The 16476-nt window shown below is 42.7% G+C and overlaps 7 non-coding genes and 1 pseudogene across 7 annotated transcripts; 5 read left to right on the forward strand and 3 right to left on the reverse strand.

Annotated features, from left to right (window-relative positions):
- Window positions 1–156: 156 nt before the first annotated feature.
- On the forward strand, window positions 157–228 carry trnae-uuc (transfer RNA glutamic acid (anticodon UUC)). Its single transcript has one exon. It is a non-coding gene; the product is annotated as a tRNA-Glu (tRNA).
- Window positions 229–306: 78 nt separating this feature from the next.
- On the forward strand, window positions 307–393 carry trnay-gua (transfer RNA tyrosine (anticodon GUA)). The gene is given in 2 exon segments: window positions 307–343; window positions 358–393. It is a non-coding gene; the product is annotated as a tRNA-Tyr (tRNA).
- A 94-nt stretch (window positions 394–487) lies between these two features.
- trnae-cuc (transfer RNA glutamic acid (anticodon CUC)) lies at window positions 488–559 on the reverse strand. The gene has a single exon. It is a non-coding gene; the product is annotated as a tRNA-Glu (tRNA).
- Window positions 560–1317: 758 nt separating this feature from the next.
- On the forward strand, window positions 1318–1389 carry trnae-uuc (transfer RNA glutamic acid (anticodon UUC)). The gene has a single exon. It is a non-coding gene; the product is annotated as a tRNA-Glu (tRNA).
- Window positions 1390–1467: 78 nt separating this feature from the next.
- Window positions 1468–1554, forward strand: trnay-gua (transfer RNA tyrosine (anticodon GUA)). The gene is given in 2 exon segments: window positions 1468–1504; window positions 1519–1554. It is a non-coding gene; the product is annotated as a tRNA-Tyr (tRNA).
- A 94-nt stretch (window positions 1555–1648) lies between these two features.
- trnae-cuc (transfer RNA glutamic acid (anticodon CUC)) lies at window positions 1649–1720 on the reverse strand. Its single transcript has one exon. It is a non-coding gene; the product is annotated as a tRNA-Glu (tRNA).
- A 1200-nt stretch (window positions 1721–2920) lies between these two features.
- Window positions 2921–3007, forward strand: trnay-gua (transfer RNA tyrosine (anticodon GUA)). The gene is given in 2 exon segments: window positions 2921–2957; window positions 2972–3007. It is a non-coding gene; the product is annotated as a tRNA-Tyr (tRNA).
- Window positions 3008–3937: 930 nt separating this feature from the next.
- LOC130224060 (5S ribosomal RNA) lies at window positions 3938–4056 on the reverse strand (annotated as a pseudogene).
- Window positions 4057–16476: the final 12420 nt, after the last annotated feature.

Consider the following 16476-nt stretch of genomic DNA (forward strand, 5'->3'; position numbering starts at 1 on the left):
CTATGCATCAGAGGATTCTAGCTTACAGAAACCATGAGACTGTGTATGAGAGCGTGTGTAAATGTATGAGTGGTACTAGTGCAAGAGAGGCAGTGAAGTGTGCACGATCAGAAAGAACTGAAGTTTGTGCCAAGACTGGCCCTCACAAGTGGCAGCTCCCATATGGTCTAGCGGTCAGGATTCCTGGTTTTCACCCAGGCGGCCCGGGTTCGACTCCCGGTATGGGAAGGTTTGAGTGTTTTTGCTTCTGCCCTTTTTGGCCTGCAGCAACCTTAAGGGGATGGGCTTGTGCTCAACTGTCGTAAGCCTTCGATAGCTCACTTGGTAGAGCGGAGGACTGTAGGTTGGATGTTGGCAATCCTTAGGTCGCTGGTTCGACTCCGGCTCGAAGGAGATCTTTTGCGCTCAGAGCTGCTTTCATGCCTGTGCAGTTCGATTATATTTTAGTCGCTAGAACTCAAAGTTCACCATAGAGGTGAAAAGGAAGTTCCCTGACCGGGAATCGAACCCGGGCCGCAGCAGTGAGAGCGCCGAATCCTGACCACTAGACCATAAGGGAAGGGCCAGCTGAAACTTGCCCCTGGCTTTCTTTGGTCTTTTTGCTGTACTGTCAGTCAGTGCACTGCAGTCGCCTTTCCCCCCCGCTGGAGCTTTTTCAGTTCCACTCTGGAGTGAATCGAGTTTCTGGGGCTGCCAGCACAGAGCCCGTGGGGTGCTCCCCTGGTTTCAAAGGCTGCCCCAACTGCTGATTTTTATTAACGTCTACTACAGCTACACCAACCGTAAACCAAGCCTACTTGTTGCAAATGTCCCTACCACTTAGAAGTCACCCAGCCAACTTGCAGCGTAATCTCTTCCACTTGTAAGTCTCTAAGCTGCAGCAATACCTAAGTGCTCTGATAAAACATGCATAAAAGAAACTATGGCTTTTAACCTCCTTTTGGAGAGGAGAGAGTCTCCGACCCTGGATCTCAGGTCTTCTATGGAGGGACTGTCAGGAATCCTGTAAGAGCATCCCATCCACACAACCTCTTGCAATAAAAACAAAGCAGAATGTGTGGTGACGGAACTCCAGGTTGACAGAGCCTTGTCCTTGTTTCAAACAATGTGCTAACAAGGTGCTGAACAGAGTGCCAGTGGCACAAAGGATAACGCTAATGACTATGCATCAGAGGATTTTAGCTTACGGAAACCATGAGACTGTGTATGAGAGCGTGCGTAAATGTATGAGTGGTACTTGTGCAAGAGAGGCAGTGAAGTGTACACGATCAGAAAGAACTGAAGTTTGTGCCAAGACTGGCCCTCACAAGTGGCAGCTCCCATATGGTCTAGCAGTCAGGATTCCTGGTTTTCACCCAGGCGGCCCGGGTTCGACTCCCGGTATGGGAAGGCTTGAGTGTTTTTGCTTCTGCCCTTTTTGGCCTGCAGCAACCTTAAGGGGATGGGCTTGTGCTCAACTGTCGTAAGCCTTCGATAGCTCAGTTGATAGAGCGGAGAACTGTAGGTTGGATGTTGGCAATCCTTAGGTCGCTGGTTCGACTCCGGCTTGAAGGAGATCTTTTGCTCTCAGAGCTGCTTTCATGCCTGTGCAGTTCGATTATATTTTAGTCGCTAGAACTCAAAGTTCACCATAGAGGTGAAAAGGAAGTTCCCTGACCGGGAATCGAACCCGGGCCGCGGCGGTGAGAGCGCCGAATCCTGACCACTAGACCATCAGGGAAGGGCCAGCTGAAACTTGCCCCTGGCTTTCTTTGGTCTTTTTGCTGTACTGTCAGTCAGTGCACTGCAGTCGCCTTTCCCCCCCGCTGGAGCTTTTTCAGTTCCACTCTGGAGTGAATCGAGTTTCTGGGGCTGCCAGCACAGAGCCCGTGGGGTGCTCCCCTGGTTTCAAAGGCTGCCCCAACTGCTGATTTTTATTAACGTCTACTACAGCTACACCAACCGTAAACCAAGCCTACTTTTTGCAAATGTCCCTACCACTTAGAAGTCACCCAGCCAACTTGCAGCGTAATCTCTTCCACTTGTAAGTCTCTAAGCTGCAGCAATACCTAAGTGCTCTGATAAAACATGCATAAAAGAAACTATGGCTTTTAACCTCCTTTTGGAGAGGAGAGAGTCTCCGACCCTGGATCTCAGGTCTTCTATGGAGGGACTGTCAGGAATCCTGTAAGAGCATCCCATCCACACAACCTCTTGCAATAAAAACAAAGCAGAATGTGTGGTGACGGAACTCCAGGTTGACAGAGCCTTGTCCTTGTTTCAAACAATGTGCTAACAAGGTGCTGAACAGAGTGCCAGTGGCACAAAGGATAACGCTAATGACTATGCATCAGAGGATTCTAGCTTACGGAAACCATGAGACTGTGTATGAGAGCGTGCGTAAATGTATGAGTGGTACTTGTGCAAGAGAGGCAGTGAAGTGTGCACGATCAGAAAGAACTGAAGTTTGTGCCAAGACTGGCCCTCACAAGTGGCAGCTCCCATATGGTCTAACGGTCAGGATTCTTGGTATTCACCCAGGCGGCCCGGGTTGACAGAGCCTTGTCCTTGTTTCAAACAATGTGCTAACAAGGTACTGAACAGAGTGCCAGTGGCACAAAGGATAACGCTAATGACTATGCATCAGAGGATTCTAGCTTACGGAAACCATGAGACTGTGTATGAGAGCGTGCGTAAATGTATGAGTGGTACTTGTGCAAGAGAGGCAGTGAAGTGTGCACGATCAGAAAGAACTGAAGTTTGTGCCAAGACTGGCCCTCACAAGTGGCAGCTCCCATATGGTCTAGCAGTCAGGATTCCTGGTTTTCACCCAGGCGGCCGGGTTCGACTCCCGGTATGGGAAGGCTTGAGCGTTTTTGCTTCTGCCCTTTTTGGCCTGCAGCAACCTTAAGGGCATGGGCTTGTGCTCGACTGTTGTAAGCCTTCGATAGCTCAGTTGGTAGAGCGGAGGACTGTAGGTTGGATGTTGGCAATCCTTAGGTCGCTGGTTCGACTCCGGCTCGAAGGAGATCTTTTGCGCTCAGAGCTGCTTTCATGCCTGTGCAGTTCGATTACATTTTAGTCGCTAGAACTAGAACTAGTCGCTAGAGCGCCGAATCCTGACCACTAGACCATCAGGGAAGGGCCAGCTGAAACTTGCCCCTGGCTTTCTTTGGTCTTTTTGCTGTACTGTCAGTCAGTGCACTGCAGTCGCCTCCAGCGAGACCATGAGACTGTGTATGAGAGCGTGCGGAAATGTATGAGTGGTACTTGTGCAAGAGAGGCAGTGAAGTGTGCACGATCAGAAAGAACTGAAGTTTGTGCCAAGACTGGCCCTCTTGTGCCAAGACTGCCGTTGCCTTTCGCTCCAGCTGGAGCTGTTCAGTTCCACTCCGGAGTGAATCGAGTTTAAGGGGCTGCCAGCACAGAGCCCGTGGGGTGCTCCCCTGGTTTCAAAGGCTGCCCCATCTGCTGATTTTTATAAACGTCTACTACAGCTACACCAACCGTAAACCAAGCCTACTTGTTGAAAAAGTCCCTACCAGGCCAACCCTGCTTTGCTTCCGAGTTCAGATGAGATCAGGCATTGTCAGGGTGGTATGGCCGTAAGCGAGAGCAGCCGTCAAGAGTTGGCTATTTAAAAATAGGCGCAGCACCAGGAGCCGAGCGCAGCTCAGCTTGCCTTTACACAGCACCAACAGAAACAACACCCTTGACCCCTCAATAGTTTACCTGTTTATGTTTTTTTTTTTTCTGTTCCTGCTCTAGGGCACCAACAGCTCTTGCTAGGTTAAACCAGCTTAGTCAGTGTACTCACTTTCCCCTGAATGGAATCAGGGGAAGTGGGTACAATGACTTAGCTGGTTCCAGAGATCAGTGAGGAATTCAGGTTTTTTTATTTTTTTATTTTTTTTTTATTTTAGGAAGTGTATTAGCTGCCAAATGAAGAAATTCAAAAAGCTTACATAACCTGGTATTCCCAGGCGGTCTCCCATCCAAGTACTAACCAGGCCCAACCCTGCTTTGCTTGCGGGTTCAGATGAGATCAGGCATTGCCAGGGTGGTATGGCTGCAAGCAAGAGCAGCTGTCAAGAGTTGGCTATTTAAAAACAGGCGCAGCACCAGGAGCCGAGCACAGCTTAGCTTGCATTGAAACAGCACCGAAAGAAACAAGGCCCTTGTCCCCTCAACTGTTTACCTGTGTTTTTTTTTTGGTCCCACCCCTCCCAAATAAAATGAATGCGAGAAAAGACACCAGCAGCAGTGCTGTGACACGGGGAAGTGTATTAGCTGCCAAATGAAGGAGTTCAAAAAGCTTACAGCACCTGGTATTCCCAGGCGGTCTCCCATCCTGCTTTGCTTCCGAGTTCAGATGAGATCAGGCATTGCTTTATTTTTTATTAAACTCAAAAATTTACATTTTTACAAAGAAATGATTACATCACATAAAAATCACATGATACTTACAACACTCATTATTAGACTTCATATTTTTCCCATAACCAACTTAAAATGTTGTCCTTGTATTCAACCATTACGTTCCCTTTTACCATCATTTCTATAAATACATCCTCCTTTTCTTGTACTATAAGATAGTTGAATATCAATTTTACAGCCATATCCATTCTGTTTTTAAACATACGCCATATATCCACTCTCTTCCCATCATGTTTAGCCATATTTCTCCTTATCCATATCACACACTTAGCAATTGTTATACATAGATTAAAAGCATACATACCACATTCATTTTGACCAAATAAATGTTTTTTTTCCCAGTTCTTTTGTTCATCCACATATTTGTCCCCTATTAACGATTTAGCAATTTTCTTAAATTTTTCCATAATTCCTCCAACTTTTCACAATAGAAGAACAAATGTAATAAACCTTCCCCTTCCTTCCTAAACACCTTGCATATTATATCTTGTTCAATTCCCATTTTACACAATCTCATTTCTGTTAATATGCAATTATGTCTCAATAAATAATTACAATTTTCTAAAATTGGTTCCATATATTTCATTCTGACATTTCCCCATATTTCTTTTTCATTTAAATCCTCATATCTTTCCTTCCAGTAGTTGAATGCTATAGGTCTTATAAAAGCCTTTGATCTAAAAACAACATAAAAACTCTTAACTGTACATAAGCTCATATTGATCTTTTCTCCATTTTTTTTCTTAAAATAGACCTCTGGTAATTCTTCCTTATGCCGCAACTCATTTTTTTTTCAATTATTTCAATCCAATCTTCTGGTATTGCTTTTTTCAAATCAGGATATTGTCTTTGTAGTTTTGTTTTAACAACTCTTTTATAACCATCCTCCACAGCATCTACAATTACTTGTAATGGTACAAATCCTTTTATCACTTCATATAATACATCTTTAACTTGTCTTCCATCCCACCTTTCCTTAAAACATATTTTTTTTCCTTCTCTTAAAATATTTGGATTCAGAAAAAGTGGTTGTTCTAGAATCTGAGCCCTTCCTTTTGGTATAATCAACACATATTCTAAAAATTCTGCCAATGATTCTAAGACCTCAACATAAAATGTTGGCAGACCTGCTGTCATCCATTTTTTCATTTTCATCCATAAAACATTACATCCCATATTAAAATGTCCACATTTCTTCAAATAATAGTCAAACACACTTTTCCAAATCACATCCATTTTCCCTTCCAAAAACCTTTGAATAATCTTAATTCTTAATGTTTTCATTTTTAAAAAGCTATCTAAAAGTCCCAGACCTCCTTCTTTTACCTCCACAATCAAAGTATTATAAGCAATTTTGGCTCTTCCATTTCCCCACAAAAACTTTAAAACTACATCCTTAAAGAGCCCATATTATACATGAAATAGGGTCATATTTAGGTTGTAAGGGTCTCCAACAACAGTCTAATATGCATGCAAGGTCATAAAACACTTTGATAGTCTTATAATCTGCATTTATTTTTACCTAATTATACCAGCGACTCCCATATGAATCGTTCAGCGATTCATTTGTTCCCAACCCCCTCCTCAGCGCAAAGCTAATCTGTGCTGATTGGACCGATGACAGCCTGCTGCGATTGGTCGACAGTGACAGGCTTCAGCACGAGACAGAGTGAAATGCCCAGCTGGTAATCAACTATATAAAAGTAGTAACAGTGCACACACGCTTCATAGTGTAAGGCTTTTTTCACACACACACACACACAACCCTCCTCAGAAGAACTGGGGAGATCGACGCGAGTCTCTCTCTCTCCCTCTCCCTCTCTCTCTCTCACACACACACACACAACGCTCCTCAGAAGAACTAGGGAAAGCGACGCGAGTCTCTCTCTCTCTCTCTCTCTCTCACACACACACAACGCTCCTCAGAAGAACTAGGGAAAGCGACGCGAGTCTCTCTCTCTCTCTCTCTCTCTCTCTCTCTCTCTCTCTCTCTCTCTCTCTCACACACACACACACACACACACACACACACACACACAACGCTCCTCAGAAGAACTAGGGAAAGCGACGCGAGTCTCTCTCTCTCTCTCTCTCACACACACACACACACAACGCTCCTCAGAAGAACTAGGGAAAGTGACACGAGTCTCCTGTCTCCTAGCTTACGATCGATCGCCATAGCAACGACAAACGGCAGTGGAACGCGAGCTCACAAAAGCATTTAACGTTAAATCCGTAAACAAAGCGGCACGCGTCACGTTTTTAACGTGGCTTACATGTGATAAGAGAATATAAAGAGTAACCGCGTGTACTGTACCAGGTTAACAAGTAACAAAACACAATAAATACATAATTTGCAAGTTAAAAGAGGCAACAATTTTAATCGCACTTACTTACACTAGTGAATAAACCTCAACCACTGACTCTTCACAGTTCACAACTCATCTTTGGGTAGAGACTGTCAATATTATCCATCTGAGCACAGCGTGACTTCATTCGACTGGCGGCGTCTGTGTGTGTGTGTCTAGTGTTTTTTCTGTGTTAGTGGGCGGGGCCGCAGGTTTCAAATCTCCCTGGTTTGCGCGCGTAACTACTGGCGAGGCTTGTGTTTCGTGGCTGCGTCATCGCGAAACACCTAATGACTCGTTATCAAGACGACTCGTTTGAAGCACTATGAGTCGACTCTTTTATAGATGAATCAAGAGTTTTAAACACTGTACACTTACAGATTTAAGCCTTAGCTGGATATTTCACTTCACTTAGAGCTGTGTTACACACTACATGGAAGGGCATTTTCAAAAACCCATAATATGGGCTCTTTAATTTTTTATAGTATACTTCAGGAAATGCAGTTACACTTAACACATACCAGACCTTTGTCAACATTAAAGCATTTAAGATTAATACTTTCTCTTTTAACGTCAAATTTCGCGCTTTCCAAAAATCTAAGTCTTTTCTCAATTCCATTTAAAACTCCCTCCCAATTTAAATTATCTGCTTTATTAGAATCCATCCCCACCCAAATTGCCAAAATGTTTGTATGTTGCTTTTCTTCTTTAAAGGGTATGTGTTGTGTTATTTCTTCTACTCTTCCCAACAGTGGTGTAGTCCTATAAAAAAAGGTGGTGTACTATTACCCACCCAACCCGCCCATGCTATTTTATTATTTTACCTGAACGTTTCAGCGAGACATCATTCAGACTTTGAAAAACTCACAAAATTTTCTCACAGCTGCTGTGGTCGTCAGGGGCAGGGAATGGCGCAAAATATGATCCCAGTTATGGGATGCGAATACACGTAAATTAGGGAAGTCTAATCAGCAAAACAAGTGAGTATACTGAGGGTATACACAATAATTGATACTCAGAAGTCGTAATACCCAAGGAGCTAGTGGAAAAGAGTAGGCATACTGAGTATACGTGCGTATAGCCCCGACTACACCACTGCTTCCCACCCTCATGCATATACTTTTTCCAACATTAACCTTAGCTCCTGATGCTTTACAATATCGCTCTAAAATCTCCATCGCGCCTTTAATACTCTGAATATCTTCAACCAACAATGTAGTATCATCCGCGTATTGATACACAGCTTCTCTGTTGTCTTTTTGTTCTATTTGTATCCCTTTAATGCTTCTATCTGATTTTATTGCCAATCCCAGTTGTTCAGCTACCAGCGTGTTTAATAAAGCAGACAATGAGAATCCCTGCCTTACTGATCTTTTTGGTTGAAGACATTCTGTTAAAAGCCATTACATTTTATACATGTTAAAATATCTGTATAAAAAATCTGAATCCATTTCCTAAAATTTTCCCCAAATCCAAACTCTTTAAGAACTGCAAATAAAAAATCATGCTCTACCCTGTCAAAAGCTTTCTCTAGATCTAAACCTATTAAAAAAAAACTTATTTTTTTCTTTCATATAGTCTATTGTATCCCTTATACTTTTCACCACATCTGTTATGTTTTTTCCTTGCACCCCATAAGCCTGTGTCGTTTTAATTATCTTGGGTAAAAATATTTTAACCTATTTGCTAAAACTTTTGCTAAACTCTTCATATCTGTATTTAACATTGTTATTGGTCTAAAATTCTTTAGATCTTTTTTGTCCCCTTTTCCTTAGTATATCATTTTTATCATTCCTATTCTCATCTTTTCACTCAATAATTCTTTAATAAAAACCTCTTCATAGATCTCTTTTAAAATCGGTACTAAAATATCTTTCAATTCTTTATAAAATTCATTTGTTATGCCATCTACACCTGGACTTTTTCTTGGCATTAATTGCTTAATAACCTCCTCTATTTTTTCTTTTTGAATTTCTTCATCACAAAATTTTTTGTCTTCTTCGGTTACCTTGGATTTGATCTGTTTTATAAAATATTCTTTCTCTTCTTCATTTGTTCCTTGTTTTTTGAACATATCACTATAAAAATAATTTACTGTTTTTAAAATCCCCTCAGTTTCTGTTTCTACTTTCCCCTCTTTATTTAATACCTCTTTTATTAATTCAGCTCTTTGCCTATTGCTTTCCAAATTAAAGAAGAACTGTGTAGATCTTTCTCCTTCTACTGCATATTTTGCTTTACTTCTTATTATTGCACCTTTGCATTTTTCTTCTTCTATTATTTTTAACTTATCTTGTAACCTTACAATTTCTTCAATATCTTCGTTTCCCTCACCCTCTGTCCCTTTTCTTAACTCTTTATCTAGCTTCTTTCTTATTTCATTTTCTTTTTGTTTTTTCAATTTTTTCATACATTTACTATATTCTATTAAACATTTTTTAACTGTAATGTGGAGGCTGATGCAGAGGGATCCATTTGCAGTGTATTTATTAAGCACAAGTGAAACAGAAACCACCAATAAGTGATATTCAAGACACTCACATGAATGACAGGCATAAGTAGGAAGGCAGGCGGCAAGCATTCGTTGGTCGGTATAACAGGCATAGGTCGGGGCTGGCAGCGAGGAGAACAAGGTCTAGAGCAGTCTGGGTCGGCAACGAGAGATCAAACAGAGTACAAGGAAATAACGCTCAGAAATGTTGACAGGGCAAACAAGACTTCGCAATGAAGTGAGCATGCAAGCAGCTTATATGGGTGTGTGTGTGATCCAAATCAGGTGCAGCGCAATCAGTGACAGATACGGGGCTTCTGGGGGATGTAGTGTTAATAGTCCGGGGAGAGCGACCTCTGCTGGCCAATGAGGGGATTTATCGGGACCGAGTTGGTGACAGAACCCCCTTCCTGCGAGCGGCTCCTGACGCGAGGAGGCAAACGGCGCCGGGGTCTTCCACGTGGGCGAGGGGCCGGCATCTCCGGATGACGTTGGTGAAATTCTCTCAATAAGTTGGGATCAAGAATGTCAGCTCTATTGATCCAGGACCGTTCTTCCGGACCGTACCCCTCCCAGTCAACCAGATATTGTAGGTTTCCACCCCGGCGTCTGGATCTCAGAATGTCGTGAACTTGATACGCCTCCTCGTTGTCAATGATGATGGGTGCTGGTCCCTGTTCACCAACTGCCAACTCCCTCTCCACCTCAGTTGGACCAGCAGCCGGTTTTAACAGGGATACATGAAAAGTGGGAGAAATACGATAGTGGTTAGGTAGGGTAAGACGATAGGAAACAGGGGTTATTTGTCTTTCTATTCTGAATGGACCCACGTACCTGGGACTGAGTTTCTTGCATGGGAGTCTGAGACGAAGATCACGGGTAGATAACCAGACCCATTGTCCTGGAGAGTATTCTGGATTTTGGAGACGCCGACGATCGGCCTGTTCCTTGAAGCGTCGTATGGCTCGTGATAAGTGGGGTGTGAGCAGAGTTCCACATGTCCTCGCTGCGTTGAAGCCAGTCATTAACGGCTGGAAGTTCGGTGGGTTCTCCAGACCAGGGAAATAGTGGTGGTTGAAAACCTAATGTACATTGAAATGGAGTTATGCCCGTAGCAGTTTTCCTAATCGAATTTTGTGCGTATTCCGCCCATATAAGGAATCTGCTCCAATCCTCCTGATTCTGCTGACAGTATGTACGTAGAAAACGGGTTATTTCTTGATTCAGACGTTCCGTTTGGCCATTGGACTGTGGGTGATAACCGGAGGTTAGACTGACGTTGATGTTAAGGCTTTTAAAGAATGCTGACCATACCCTGGATGTGAACTGTGGTCCCCGATCCGAGACAATATCTTCTGGCATACCATAGAACCGAAATACATGATTGCAAATTAGTTCTGCTGTCTCCAGAGCAGTGGGTAGTTTGGCGATGGGTATGAGTCTGCAGGCTTTTGAGAATCTGTCAATTATGGTTAGAATAGTGGTTTTACCTTGAGAGGGTGGAAGATCTGTGATGAAATCGATAGCTATGTGAGACCAGGGTCGTTGTGGGATGGGTAGTGGTTGTAATAATCCTGCTGGTCGATGATGTGAATGTTTGTGCATATTACAAAGAGTACATTTGTTGATAAATTTTATGGTGTCGCTCCGCATAGTGGACCACCAGTAACGGTTCTGAATGAGATCAAGGGTGCCGTTTATACCTGGATGACCGGAGCTGGGATTGGAATGTATTTGCTGAATTAATTTTTCTCGCATCACAGGGGGAACAAAAGTCTTTCCTACAGGGCAATCCCGAGGGGTTTGTTGATTCATTACTGCCTGAGAAATTTCGGTTTCTACATCCCATGTTATGGGAGCCAAGATGAGAGATTCCTGTAGAATAGGTTGATCCCTATCCTCCATTGGGTTTTCCTCGCATAGACGTGATAACGCATCCGCTTTAATATTTCTAGAGCCTGGAATGTACGTGACAGAAAAGTCAAAGCGGGTGAAGAATAATGCCCATCTAGCTTGACGGGGGTTGAGTCTCTTTGCAGAGCGGATGTATTCCAGATTCTTATGATCCGTGATGACAGTGAATTTATGTTTAGCTCCCTCCAACCAGTGTCTCCACTCCTCCATCGCAGCTTTCATAGCCAGTAGCTCTCGATTCCCCACATCATAATTGCATTCGGCCGAGTTAAGTTTGCGCGAAAAGAATGCACATGGGTGAAGTTTGGCTGGGTCTCCTTGTCTCTGAGATAATATTGCCCCGATGCCTGTGTTGGATGCGTCGATCTCTACAATGAAGGGTAAATTAGGATTAGGATGACAGAGAATGGGTGCTGTGGAGAAACGTGTCTTGAGCTTGGTGAAAGCGTGATCTGCTGCATTATTCCAGTGAATTTTTTTCTGTCCTCCTCTGACGAGAGTAGTGAGAGGTGCGGCTACAGTACTAAAATTTCTAATGAAGCGTCTGTAAAAATTAGCAAATCCCAGGAATCTTTGTAGTTCTTTCAGTGTCTTTGGTTTCGGCCAATTGAGTACCGCATTAACCTTGCTCTCGTCCATAGCCACGCCCTCTGTTCCGATCACATATCCTAAGAATGAAATGGATGTTTTGTGGAATTCACATTTCTCTAGTTTGGCGTAGAGTTTATTCTCAATTAGTTTCTCCAATACTGCTCTTACATGTTTAGTATGTTCTTCTAGTGAATCTGAATATATTAAGATATCATCAATGTAGACAATCACCCATTGATTTAGCATATCTCTGAATATCTCGTTGACAAAGGCTTGGAATACAGAAGGACTATTTGCTAGTCCGAAGGGCATCACTAGATATTCATAGTGCCCATTGGCTGTAGAAAACGCCGTTTTCCACTCGTCTCCGCCCCTTATTCTAATGAGGTTGTACGCGTTACGTAGATCTAGCTTGGTGAAGTATTGGGCTGACCGTAATTGTTCTAGAGCTGTTGGAACCAAAGGTAGTGGGTAACGATACTTCACTGTGATTTCATTTAAACCTCTGTAGTCAATACAAGGGCGTAACCCACCGTCCTTCTTCCCCACAAAAAAGAATCCGGCGGATGCTGGTGATGTGGAAGGACGTATGAACCCTTTTTTCAACTCTTCTTGAATGTATGATCTCATGGTTTCGGTCTCTGTTTGAGACAGAGGGAAGATTCTCCCGCGAGGGGGCGCAGTGCCAGGTAACAGTTCAATGGAACAATCATACTCACGGTGGGGAGGTAGTTCTGTGGCTTTCTGTTTGTTAAATGCTTCTGATAAATCGGAATAAATAGAAGGGAGATTTGGGGTTGTGAGTGAGTCGATAGAACTTGAGATGGCATTTAACTGGATTGGGACCACAGATGACAAGCATTTTTTTAAACATTCATCACTCCATCTTTCTATCTCACCCTCCTTCCATGAAATGCGGGGATTGTGATCCTGAAGCCAGGGTAGTCCGAGTATTATTGGGTGTTGAGGAGAATCGATGATGTGGAAGTTGATAGTTTCTTTATGAAGCCAGCCCGTCTTGAGAGAGAGTTTGGTGGTGATGTAACGTACAGTACCCTCTCCTAGAGGGCGTCCGTCTACCGCCGTGACTGCCAATGGAGAATTACATAAGATTAGTGGTATAGCATTCCTTATAGCGAACTTGTGATCCATGAAATTACCAGCTGCACCAGAATCCACCATAGCAGAGTCATAAATGGGAATTTCGTTAGTGTACAAGGTTATGGGTATTTCAAAATTCTTATTGTTGATTGAAAAAATAGTTGAACTCACCGACAAGAACTTTTGAGGTGGTCTGACGGGGCATTGGGCTTTTACGTGACCAGGTCTGCCACAGTATAGGCAGAGGTTATGTGTAAAGCGTCTCTCCCGTTCTTCAGAGGACAGTTGAGTACGACCGATCTGCATGGGCTCATTCATGACATGGGGTGAAGTGGGTATATTGTGTGTGTGATTGACTGAACATGCCTGTAGTGGTTTCCGTGTGCGGAGTAAATTGTCCAGACGAATGGATAATTCAATTAATTGATCTAGAGATTTTCCATCATCCCGACAAGCCAGTTCGGTCTGTAGTTCAGAATTCAGAGCTTTCCTATAGAGGGTTTTTAAGGGATCATCTGTCCACCCGGTTTGTGCCGCTAAAGTGCGGAAATGTAGAGCGAATTCAGATGCTGGTTGATTACCCTGTTGTAGAGTTAACAATTCCTCTCCAGCGTGTTTTCCTCCCTCTGGGTGATCAAATACCACACAAAATCTTTGTAGAAAGTCCTTGAATGTGGTGAACGTGGGAACAGAATCGGGCCAGATGGCGGTGGCCCAATCGAGGGCTTTTTCAGAGAGTAGAGAACATACAAATGCAATCTTACTATGCTCGTCAGTGAACAGGTGAGGTTGTTGAGTGATAGACAGCTTGCATTGTATCAGAAAACCTTTGCACTTCGTGGGATCGCCGTTAAATTTTTCCGGAAGTGCCAGACGTGGGCTGGCAACATTGCATGCGGTACCTGGTGGTGGGTTAGTCGGGAGAGATACGGCGGGGGATGGTGCAGGCGAAGTGATATTCAATCCTTGGAGAGCCTTTACGAGCTCCTCGGTAAGGTGAGTGAGGTGGGAGAGTTGTTGTTGATGTGTAGCGAGCACTTGAGCTTGTGCTGTGATTTCCGTGGTTAAAGCTTGCATGGCTGCTGGATCCATGTTTGGCGAAGTCTTCTGTAATGTGGAGGCTGATGCAGAGGGATCCATTTGCAGTGTATTTATTAAGCACAAGTGAAACAGAAACCACCAATAAGTGATATTCAAGACACTCACATGAATGACAGGCATAAGTAGGAAGGCAGGCGGCAAGCATTCGTTGGTCGGTATAACAGGCATAGGTCGGGGCTGGCAGCGAGGAGAACAAGGTCTAGAGCAGTCTGGGTCGGCAACGAGAGATCAAACAGAGTACAAGGAAATAACGCTCAGAAATGTTGACAGGGCAAACAAGACTTCGCAATGAAGTGAGCATGCAAGCAGCTTATATGGGTGTGTGTGTGATCCAAATCAGGTGCAGCGCAATCAGTGACAGATACGGGGCTTCTGGGGGATGTAGTGTTAATAGTCCGGGGAGAGCGACCTCTGCTGGCCAATGAGGGGATTTATCGGGACCGAGTTGGTGACATTAACCTCCCACTTCACATTATCCCACCAGATTATTTTCTCTTCTTTATACATACTACTCATTTTATTTTCTTCTATAATCCTTATAATCTCTGAATTTAAAATCCATATTCCTCTTCCTCTTTCAACTTTTGTACAATCTATATAATATATATATATATATATATATATATATATATATATATATATATATATATATATATATATATAATCTATAATCTATTGTCATCTGAACCGATGAATGATCACTAATACCAACAAAGTCATAAAAACATTCTTGATCACCCCTTCCAGATTATCCATACATAATATATAGTCTATTCTGCTTTGTTTAATTTCGGTTTACACCACCTGTCGTCTTAAAAATTCTCTTCTTGTTTCATTTCTTTCCCTCCAAATATCCTTCAATTTAAAATCCTCCATCATTTTTTTTTAATTCTTCTCTCCCTTCATCTTTTCTAAAAACCATGTTACTTGCCAAATCTAATTCTGTAAAAACTGTATTAAAATCTCAAATAAAAAATAACATTTTTCCATTGTTTTATTTTGTCATATATTTTACTAAAAAACATTTTCTTCTCTGTCTCCTCATTTGGAGCATGGATGTTGAAAATAATTACATTTTTTTCCCCTTTTTCTATTTTCAGTGCTATACTTTTCCCCACCTCATCATCATATATCACTTGTTCTTTTTCACTTATCCCTCTTCTAGTTAAAATGGCGACGCCACTTCCCACCTTATCCTTACCATTGTTGAAATAAAAATTCCCATCCCATTCTTTTTTATACGTATTTACGATTAGATTTTTCCAGTTTGTTTCTTTTAACACAATTATATCTGTTTTTTACATAAAATTCCCATCTTCTCAAATTTTTCCCTATTCTGTAAACCCCTAGTGTTCCATGATATCACATTTAAAACATAAAATTAAAAAAGAAAATAAAGAAAAAACATAAATACTTAAAATCAAACATGTTTAACTATTCCCTTTCTCCTCCTCCTCCTCCATTAGCACTTGAAATCTATTGTCCCATTTATTATTTTTTTTATTTTGTTCTTTTCTTAAAGAGCCCATATTATGGGTTTTTGAAAATGCCCTTCCATGTAATGTGTAACACAGCTCTAAGTGAAGTGAAATATCCAGCTAAGGCTTAAATCTGTAAGTGTACAGTGTTTAAAACTATTGATTCATCTATAAAAGAGTCGACTCATAGTGCTTCAAACGAGTCGTCTTGATAACGAGTCATTAGGTGTTTCGTGATGACGCAGCTACGAAACACAAGTAGTTGGGCGCGCAAACTCGGGAGATTTGAAACCTGCGGCCCCGCCCACTAACAGAAAAAAAAGTCTCACACACACACACAGACAGACACCGGTCGAATGAAGTCACGCTGTGCAGATGGATATTATTGAGTCTAATTAAAGAGGAAACCTCAGCATTATAGCCCAGCCTTGAGCAGTTCTGTGTGCTTCTGAAAACTATATGCTTACAAAGAAGACTTCTTCAGTTTGTTAAAGGAAGGATCAGTGAAGACTGTCTGAACATGGACCAGTGCATCATGAATCAGTTTCTACCCCCATTTCACCAGTGTAAGTACGTGCGATTAAAACTGTTGCCTCGTTTACTCTAGCTTGAAAATTCTGTATTTAGTTGTGTTTTGTTACTTGTAACCGCGTGTACTGTATCAGGTAAACTCTTTATATTCTCATATCGCGTGTAAAGCCACGTTGAAAACGCGACGCGTGCCGCTTTGATTACGGATCGTCAGCTGTTTACACACATGCAACGGTCAAGTTTCAAAATATTTCAGCTCAGATTCAAGGGAGCTGTCTAAATTGCACCCAGCAAGCTGAACTAGCGCTCTAGGCGTGTGTCGTGTCCTCGGGTAGGAGTAATGTGTGTGTGTGTGTGTGTCTCCTCGTGTGTGTAACGCACAGGTATTCGCGGATATAACTGTGCGCCGCGCCGCCTCAATTCAGCCGCTCCTCTATGGACGCGCCGGCCCTGTGTGTGTGTGTGTGTGTAACGCACGGGTATTCGCGGATATAACTGAGCGCCG

Source organism: Danio aesculapii, chromosome 4, assembly GCF_903798145.1.
Source record: "Danio aesculapii chromosome 4, fDanAes4.1, whole genome shotgun sequence".
Classification (NCBI taxonomy): Eukaryota; Metazoa; Chordata; class Actinopteri; order Cypriniformes; family Danionidae; genus Danio; species Danio aesculapii.